Source organism: Phodopus roborovskii, unplaced genomic scaffold, assembly GCF_943737965.1.
Source record: "Phodopus roborovskii unplaced genomic scaffold, PHOROB, whole genome shotgun sequence".
Taxonomy (NCBI): domain Eukaryota; kingdom Metazoa; phylum Chordata; class Mammalia; order Rodentia; family Cricetidae; genus Phodopus; species Phodopus roborovskii.
This window is the reverse complement of record NW_026125391.1, coordinates 7,143,193-7,153,304: the sequence shown is the minus strand read 5'-3', so window position 1 is coordinate 7,153,304 and position 10,112 is coordinate 7,143,193.

Sequence of the window (10,112 nt, the reverse complement as noted above, 5' to 3'; positions counted from 1 at the left end):
CATCATCTTCAAAGCTGAGAACGCTGTAAACAACCTCTGAACCCTATGGAAGGGATTACCCTATTCCACCCAACCAGGGTATTTCTTAAACACATTGGCTTGTGTCTGCTGTTCTGTAGCTATAAAAGTCTACACCTTGCACAGGAACTTGAATCAGTGTTCCCTGGGCCATGATCTCTCAGATCACTCATATTTGGCTCAAAATGAACAGTTTTCTTATTTCCTTAAAGCATAGTTGGTATTTTTACCTTAACAAAATTAACAAACCACAGAAGGAGCTCAGGCATCTAATGGTAGAGCATCTGATTAGCCTTTGACCCTACTCTTCAACCCAGTATACCAATAATAAAAGAATAATAAAAGAACAAAAGGTAAATAAAAATTAAGAGGACTGTTTTATCTAATTCTCCCTGTTAAGATAAGGCAGGTGATTTTGCTCCAGGTCTTTTCCTTATAAAAGTTTTGTGATGGTAACTACTTCCTCTTTCTTTGAAAAGTATGATTTACATACTTTTGGAAACTAGATAAATCTTTGTCAGCTTTAAGCAGGAATGCCCATCTCTAGGCGCCTAAAGTAGGAGTGGTCTTTCTGAAAGTTTCTGTGTGAAGGTCTAGACACAGATTTGGTCAGCGTCTTGCACTAAGATCCAAAACTACCTCTTAAAAGTTGAGAAGCTCTCAGCCTTTGAATAAAGCTGGTAAACTATCCCAACATCACCACCTGAAGTGAGGGATGAGCTGTATGTGTGACAAGTATTGCTATTAAGTCCTTCTACTTGAAGCCTACAATTATTCACCTTGAAAACCTGTATGTAATGTGCTTTATCTGCTTGGTATATTAAAGGATAAGATTTCTTTCTGTCTTTGCCTACAATGGGGTCACATTCTGACTTAGTGGTTTTTCAATAATAAAACCATTTTCTTTCTGTCCTATCTGGAGGAGAGAATTTCTGTTGACAGGCAATTTTGTTTTTAGTTTTCCCAGTGGTGTATAACTTTGGGAAAGTTACTTTTAACTGTGAAACTAAGCATTATTGGCTTTGTTTATAAAATAAGAAGCCTAATAATACTATTCATAAACTCACTGTGAAAATTCTCCAAGCTAACAAAACAAAGGACCTAAAACAATGCATAATTTGTGTGAAGAACTCAGTAAACACTGCTATTACTATCACACAAAAATGATCACAATTTCTAGTTCTGATGTCTGTTGGGTAGCAATTTCCTCGGGAATAAAATGTTCTATCTCTGAGGAAATCTCATTAAGACTCAGGATGTTCTAAATGTAAGTAAAGCATTCAGTCCTTCAAGTGAGCTCCTTAGACACGGGATTTACTAAAGGGAAGCTCTTTAAGACTCAGGAAGTAAGCAACTCAGAAGTTTCAGGAACCCCCTGGAAACTGACCAAATGTACTAGGCCCCTCCATCCTCAAGCTTACGTAGGCAATGAGGTCTGCTTAGAGACAGGCTCAGACAGGCTGAGCTTCCTAAAAGAAGTTCAGAACAAGGGAGCTGCCTGGAAAATAATAAAACCTGTTAAGCTTCCTGCAAATCATGCAGTGAGGTCCAGGGTTCCAGATTTCATGAGCCATCACTCATGTTGGCATGAACTATTGGTGATTCATCTGTCTAAGCTTCTCTGCTCCTGGAAGCAACACTTTAACCCACACCTCCCATAAGTGGTCTTAGCAAACTCATGAGTTCACCATCCTTACTTAGGACCAGGTAGGTAAATGTTTGTTCATGTCTCCCCAGAAATAGTATCACAAAACATGCTCATAGAGAAAAATGTATCTATACCCAAAAATAGTATCCCGGGGGCTAGAAAAATGGCTCTATAATTATGTGACTTGCTACTCTTGCAGAGGACCTGGGCTCAATTTCCAGAAGCTCACAACCATCCCACAACAGGGATCCAATGCCCTGTTATTATTTCTGAGGGTACCAAACAAACACATGGTGAATATACATACACAAAGGCAAAGACCACAGGCACATGATTTTTTTTTTTTTTTTTAAATTTTGGTTTTTCAAGACATGGTTCTCTGTATTGCTTTGGAGCCTGTCCTAGAACTAGCTCTGTAGACCACGCTGGACTCGAACTCACAGAACTCCACCTGCCTCTGCCTCCCGAGTGCTGGGATTAAAGGCATTCACCACCAATGCCTGGCACACATGAAATTTTTAAAAAATTAAATATCTCAGACTTTACATAGTCGTGGGTGGATGTGTAGGCTTTGACAAGTTAGAAATCTAATGCCACTAATACTGAGCTTTACTGCATGGTAACTGTCTATATTAGGGTTGTGGGAAGTTCTAGACACATTTTTATATATCCTGTAGCTTAACTTTTAGAATGAAGGGTTTTTAGAATGTAGGGACAGTTTCTATTTTCATTTGTCATTTCAAACTCATCCAATAATCCAGTGTTCCCTGGTCCCCAGTTCCTTCTCTTGATTGTATATGAAATCCACATTAAGCCATTTTCGTTTCTATGATATCTTCAGAATTCCAGCTTTGTGGGATTTGGGGGAGGGGATTTGCATTCTGTTATTTGAATGTCTTCTCAAACTGACTTTTTAATTTATTAAATAGAAGGCAAGGCACACAGATTAACTACTTATAAAGTAATTTTATAATAAATTATGCTTTGGATTATATGATAAATTCTAAAGCAATAAAGTATGTAAGCTGCAAACATTTGCAACAAAGCTGGTACCAACATGGAGGTTATTTCAGAAGTTGTAGGTCACTGTTGGGGTTGAGTTCAATTAACTGGAGGTAAACCCAGAGCAAAAAGCTAAAATGGGGCCACAGGAGAAGTGCTGGTGTGGGACCACATTTTAAGACCTATTATGTCTTGATTAAGACTCCCCTGGATATTCCCTTTTAATGGAATTTGAGGAATTAAAAATGGCTTCACAAATCACTTTTTAATCTGGTAAAGGAAGCAGGGAATGAAAAACACCACGCTGTCATCTTCAAGTGCAAGGCAAGTTGTAAATAAAGAAAACAAATTAGAGGCAGGTTCACACCTCATCAGCTACCTAACAACCTGTTACCAGTTAATTACACACCTTTAAAATGCATGTACAAGAGAAATTATTCAGAAACCAGTTTCTCTAAAAGGGAGGGGAGCAGGCAAGTAGGATGTCAGCAGAGGTAGCATTTAACTATTTAGATGTTGTGAGCAACCAAGAAGATGGGGAAATATTTTCTCAGGAACGATTGGTTTTGAAGGTGCCATCTATTAGTGCACTGGCCTTAAGGATAGCTGCACCAGAGGCTCACTCCAGGCAGATAAATATTTGTCCAGGACATCCTGGGAGGTTGAATCTCCAATAGCCTTTAATGACCTCTTGCAGTGTTCTCAGTCTCTGGCTGATCCCCACGCGCTGAGTTTATGTGCAGGGCCTAGCCCTAAGCAATTTACAGAACAAGGATGAGGACCACTGCTTCGAGATGATGTTGTTGTTTGATCTGCAGTATGCTTTCTTCCACTTGCATTAGCTTTAGGGTAAATGGCCCGCTGTTGGAACATACATACATACATATATACATACATACATACATACATACATAAATTAATTTGAAGCTGTCAATAACTGTTAGGTTATCTAGTCTATGTACACAATCACAATGAGAGATTTCGTTAGGAAATCTCTCCCCCCAAATCTGTATGCTGAAATCCCAAGCCCATTTTATGTGAGGGTGTGAAGAGGTGAGACTTTGAAGGGGTCATGGGGGTGGGACCTTTAGAAAAGAGACTGGTGTCATTATCAAACAGATGTTGGGCTGCAGAGATGGCTCAGCTCACAAAAGACCCAAGCTCTGTTTCATGGACCAACACTGGGGGTGGGGGGTGGGGTGGAGGGCAGAACTTGGTGTGACTCCAGTTCCAAGGGTATTTGAGGCCTGTGACCTCTACATGTACCCGTGTACACTCACATGACCCCCACACTCACACAGGTACAAATACTTTTCAAAAATCTTAAGTTTAAAAAGAGCAGAGGGAACTCCTCAGGTGGAACCACAGAATAAGACAGCACCTGACAACCAGGAGTCAGGAAAATCAATGGGAATGTGTGCCCCCTTCAGTCACAGCATATGGGATTTCAGCTATGTCAGCCAGAACAGGCTAAGGTGGGTGTGTACATGGATTCATATATTTTGTTTCTGTGGGGTTATTTTGAATATATAATAGTTTCTAAAGTATAGATTTTAACTCTTCTAAGTTTCGTGAAAATGTTCTCTAAGATATCGCTCTGCATATTGGCTTGGCCTCCCTGGGTAAACTGCACTCAGTCATTTTCTCAGTGCTATAGATTACCCCTCATTAGACCAGGGTAGTCATTACCTACCTCACTGGGCTGCTGGGAAGCATGACTGACAGAAATAATTTTAGTGCACTAAGCCAGGGATAGAGTAGATTAAGATCAAAGTTCTAAAAATATTATGTTGTACATCTACCAAAAGCTCTGCAGCAAATTATTCTGTTTTTTAAAAGGAAGCGTATGTCATTTAAAATCAGTTAACTCCACAATAATATAATTGATAAACACACAAATTTCATTTGAGTTATTAATTCTATTAGAGTTATATTCACTTACAAATTGTGGTTGTTTAAATAAGAATGGCCCCCACGATTCATACATTCAGATGTTTAGTCATCAGGAAGTAGAACTGTTTGGCAGGGTTAGAAGGTTTAGGGGGTGTGGCTTTCTTGGAGGAGGTATGCCACTGGAGGTAGGCTTTGAGGTTTCCAAAGCCCATGCCAGGCCCAGTCTCTCTCTGCCTACAGATCAGGATGTAGCTCTCAACTACTTTTCCAGCACCATGCCTGCCATTCCTGCTGGTGTGTTCCCTGCCATGATGATAATGAACTAAACCTCTGAAACTGTAAAAAAGCCCCCAATTAAGTGCTTTCTTTTATGAGTTGCGTTGGTCATGGTGTCTCTTCACAGGAATAGAACAGTGGCTAAGACGTAAGTGATTATTTATATACTATGCATTAATGTGTTTAGCATTAATTCACCATCCGTTAGCTGTTCAGTGGATACTTAGTCAAAAGATACCTAGTCACTATGTATTAATAGTGACATACGCCTCAACTACTTGGAAGGTGAAAACAGGAATATGACCTGAGCACAGAAACTTGAGGCCAGATGGGTAAAAGATCCCACCTCAAAAAAAAAAAAAAAAATTGTATCTTCTTCAATGTCTTTCATCAAGGCTTTATAATTTTAATTGCAGGGATCTTTTACCTCTTTATTTATATATATTCATAGCTACTATATTTTTATAACCATTGCAAATGAGATTGTCTTTTTATTTCTTTTTTAGATACTATGCTATTGATATATAACAATGCTACTGAACAAAGGCTAAGTCGGAAAAGAAAATAATACATAAATATATACCTGCACACTTGCTATCTCATTGTTATTTACCTGAAGACTTCCATTAGCTAGCTAGACAAATAATGTAATTGACATTCTGTGTGTGTGTGTGTGTGTGTGTGTGTGTATGTGTGTGTGTGTCCCCACATGTGCACCTGTGTCTTATTAAGTCTTTGTCTGGATATTGTCCATCCATAGAAAATATTTTTTAGAAATCATATATATTTATATGTATAATCTTATATATTCTATTAAATATATTACTTAATTTTAATATATAATGCTTAGCTTTATATAATATTATATTTTATATGAGATGTAATATGTATTGTCTTATATATGTGGGTGTTTCACCCTGAATGTATGTCTGTGCCATATATATGCAATACCCACAGAGGCCAGAAGAGGACATTGGATCCTCTGAAACTGAAATTACAGATAGCTGTGAGCCATCATATGTGTTCTGGGAATCAAATCCTGGCCTTCTATAAGTACAGCCAGTGTTCTTAACCTCTGAACCATCTCTCTAGCAAAAATTCATAGAATTTTTTTTCTAGTGATTAATAAGTAAAGAAAACTCTCCATCATGAGTAGGTCGAATTAAGATGCTGTTCTACATTTCCTTACTTTATTGACCAGCTGCTTTTGTGCATTGAAAACAGAAGTTCATCTATACAATAAGGTTATCTAGTATAATAGCTGGAAAGATATTGTATCACATTAGAAATAATGGATTCTCTTATGGACATAATTAATTCTACTACTATATTTTGTATTTTATGAAAATAGCTTAAAGATGAAAGATAAAAATCTAGAGTAGAAGCCTTATATATTCTCACCTCTCCACATATATACATACATACCTACGTGTGTGTGTGTGTGTGTGTGTGTGTGTGTGTGTGTGTGTGTGTGTGTGTGTAGGTAGGCATGCATAGTGGTTATATAGGTATGTGTGCCTGTATAAGTATGTATACACAGGCTTATTTTTTAATGAATTATTTATGATAGGTTTTGTTTGGGAGCCTAGCCTTTAACAGCTGAGCCATCTCTGCAGCCCCATTTTATGACAAGTTTTGAATCCATGGTTACTGGAAACCTACAGCCACTGATGTAATAAGCCAATCAAGCTGAATTAATAAATGTAGGTTTAGTCTGAGCAAAGCACCCCCAGGTGGCCCCAAGGAAAGGGAGAACCCATGAGGTGGGGGCTATTAATGTGTGTGTGCACTCATGCCCATGGAAGTCAGAGAGGGAATCAGAAGCCTTGGAACTAGAGTGAGAGGTAGTTTTGAGTTGCCCCACATAAGTATTGAAAACTGAACTTAAGTCATCTGCAAGAGTAGCAAGGGCTATTAACCTCTGAGCAGTCTTCTAGCCTCAGGAATGGGATCTTTACGAGTATGAAAAAAAAAAATGTTTCTTCTCCATAAGTGAGAAGGTAACTAAATTGAAATCAATAAGACAAGACGGGTTGTGCATGTCTAAAAGCTCTTGCAATTGTGAAATCTGGAACCCTTTAATACAGAGGTTCTCTATGCAGTGTGTAACTGCCCATTGGAACAAATTCTCTCTAATTCTTAGGTGTCTCCCTTTCATATAATAAAGATCCCTCATGATCATCAAAGAAAATTAGTATTAACAGATTTAGCATGGTTATTTACAAAGGTACAGCAAGAATATTAATTTCCCATGTAATGTTTCTGAAATCTGCACTGCTAGAAGGTTGTATGGGGTATACTAAAATGGATCTTTGAAGTCTGATTTGTTATCCCAACGCTAGGTAACCAAAGAATGAACTTATTACCATATTCACCACCAATTCCTGTAAATGTAGGTAGCACTTTTCTTTTCTTGGTCCCCTAAATATTCTGCAGTTATTGAGCCTGCCAGAAAATGACCTTCTACACTAATTTGGAAGTCTAGAAATCCTGTAAGCCAGGTACCATGCCAGTTTACCCAACAGGATTTTGTAAGCATTAGTTGCATGAAGTTTAAAACCTCACAAAGACATGGTCATATTTGATAAAATGAGTATTATTCTCAAATACAGCAACTATAGAACCACATGCAAGAGAAACAGAATTGGATGCCTTCCTCACACCAGCTAGTCAAAAATGGATGAAAGAAGTCTCGAAGTTAACAGTTAACAAGTCTCATGACAAAATGTGAGCAGTGAAGTTTTGTGAACTTGGGTGAGGCCAAACACCCTTGGAAATGATGCTCAAAACATAAGCAACAAAAGAAAACTTAAACAGAATCTGCTTTTTGCCAGGCAGTGATGGTGCATACCTTTAACCCTAGCACTCAGGAGGCAGAGGCAGGTGGATCTCTGAGAGTTCGAGCCAGCCTGGTCCACAAGAGCTAGTTCCAGGGCAGGCTCCAAAGCTACACAGAGAACCCCTGTCTCAAAAAATAAAAACCAAAATAATAATAATAAAAAAAGAAAATGAAACAAAGCAAAACAGATAAGCAAGTAGTGTATGCCTGGGAAGTAGAGGGAAGATGATCAGGGATTCAAAAGCAGCTTTGGCTCCTTATCCAGTGTGAGGCCAGCCTGAGCCAGGAGATCCTGTAGATAGATAGATAGATAGATAGATAGATAGATAGATAGATAGATAGATAGATAGATAGGGAAAAAAGATACCAGCCTTTGCCCTTACTGTAAATACTCCATATTGTATAAAACAGTTGTTTTCCAGTCTATGGTTTGCCCTGAGAGACTCCATTTTGAGGATGGAGGCTGACTCTACATTTGGGTGGATGCATAAAAGACATCCTGAAAAATAAAGGGCAGGCTGATAAACAATCCCTAAAAGTAGAAAGTTGGCCACTCTATAAATGTATCAAAGTAAATGGGGACTATACAGGAGGACTTAGATGTATTAAAATCAAGTTAGGAAAATCTGGCCCTAGATCTTACTAGATACATCAGACTGAGGAAACAGTGTTTCTCTCTTTCATCTGGTCCCCATAAAGAAGAGGACACTTAACATTGGGATAGATAGTGATATTGCCACCAATTTGTCATCGGTTTGTTTATCAAGGAACTGACTTGCTGAGATTTTTCTAGATAGCCTAGGGGCTTCACCTCATTTTGGTCTCTGCTGTTGACACAGCCTGTTTCATTTGCCAACCATACACCTGCCTGTCTGTCCATCTGGACCTACCATGAGTCTACCTGCGGCTCACTTGCCTCTGTAGACTTTACCACACCTTGCTTCTCCAGCTCATTTCTGACCCTGCAGCCTGCCTATGCAGCTTGAGCTCATTATCTTTTTTCCAGACTGTTTTCATCCCTAGCAGCTTCCGTCTTTCAGGTCTCTGAACCATCTTGGACACTGCTGACCCTCTTGAACCTTGGCAGCCATTCTATAACCTACATATGTCATGTTTAGACAGATGTACTTCTGATGTGTAATGTGTGATTTGAGTATTAATATTAGTAACTATGATTTGAAAAAAAAAAAAAGAACCCGTGTTTTCACTGACTGAGACTATCAAGGAAAGGGGATTTACTTAATAAGGACATGCTGTCAGTAAAACAGCCATTCCTTGTGAATTTATTTTCAATAAGTTCTGACATTGTGGAAAGACACAAAGTGTTCATCTGTGTTTCTGACATAGTATGCTCACAATGCAATAAAAGAGAATGGGGAAAATATTTGTAATTCCTATACTTGTATCTAGATACATAAAATCTTTTTTTTTTATAGTGGTGATATTTTATTTATTTATTTATTTATCTTATTTTACATATCGATCCCAGTTTCCTCTCCATCCCTCCCTCTCTTCTACCCTCCTATGCCCCCTACCACCACCCTCCCATCCCACCCCACCCCCACTCCACATGTAGGGTGATGCCTTCCTGGAGGAGTCATCTAAATCTGTCAAATCATTTGGAGTAGGGACTAGGCCCTACCTCCTGCCTCTAGGTTAAGGGAGTATCCCTCCATGGGGAACTTGCTCCCAAAGTCCTTTTGTGCACCAGGGATATATCCTAGTTCCACTGTCCGAGGTCTCTTAGACTGCCCAGGCCTTCTAACTGAGACCCATGATCAGGGGGTCTGAGTCGGTCCAATGTTGGATTCCCAGCTATCAGTCTGAGCCCATTATATATAAAATCTTATAATCCAATTATAAAGATAACATATAACTCATTGAAAAAGTAGTTATTGAGTTTGAATAAAATGTTATCTAAAAGAGATATAAAAAACAATCAATATACACACTAAAAATATTTGACATTATCAATTACATGGTCATAATCAAAAAAGCATGGAGAAATTGAAAACATCCTACTCCGATGATCAGACTATAAGAACAGCACAGCCACTTTGGTAAGTAGTTTGCAACTAAATGTAGAATTGCTATGAAAATATTAAGCAGAAATTTACCATATAACCTAGCAATTTTATTTCTTAGGATGTACCTAAGAGAAATGAAGACATACTCATGGAAACTTGTAAATAGGCTGGGCAGTGGTGGTGCACTCCTTTAATCCCAGCACTAAGAAGGCACCTCTTTTGACTTGGAAAGTCTTTCTCTCCATCGCAACAATAGCATATCCAACAAACCCCTCTCCAGCAACTTTCTTTTCACAAGAGGGAAGACCAACTCTGTAACTCTGTAGGTGCCTCTGGGAAATCTCAACAGCGGTTTTAATTCTTTAGGGCTAGGTAACCTTGAAGACCACAAAGGAATTTGGAGACCAAA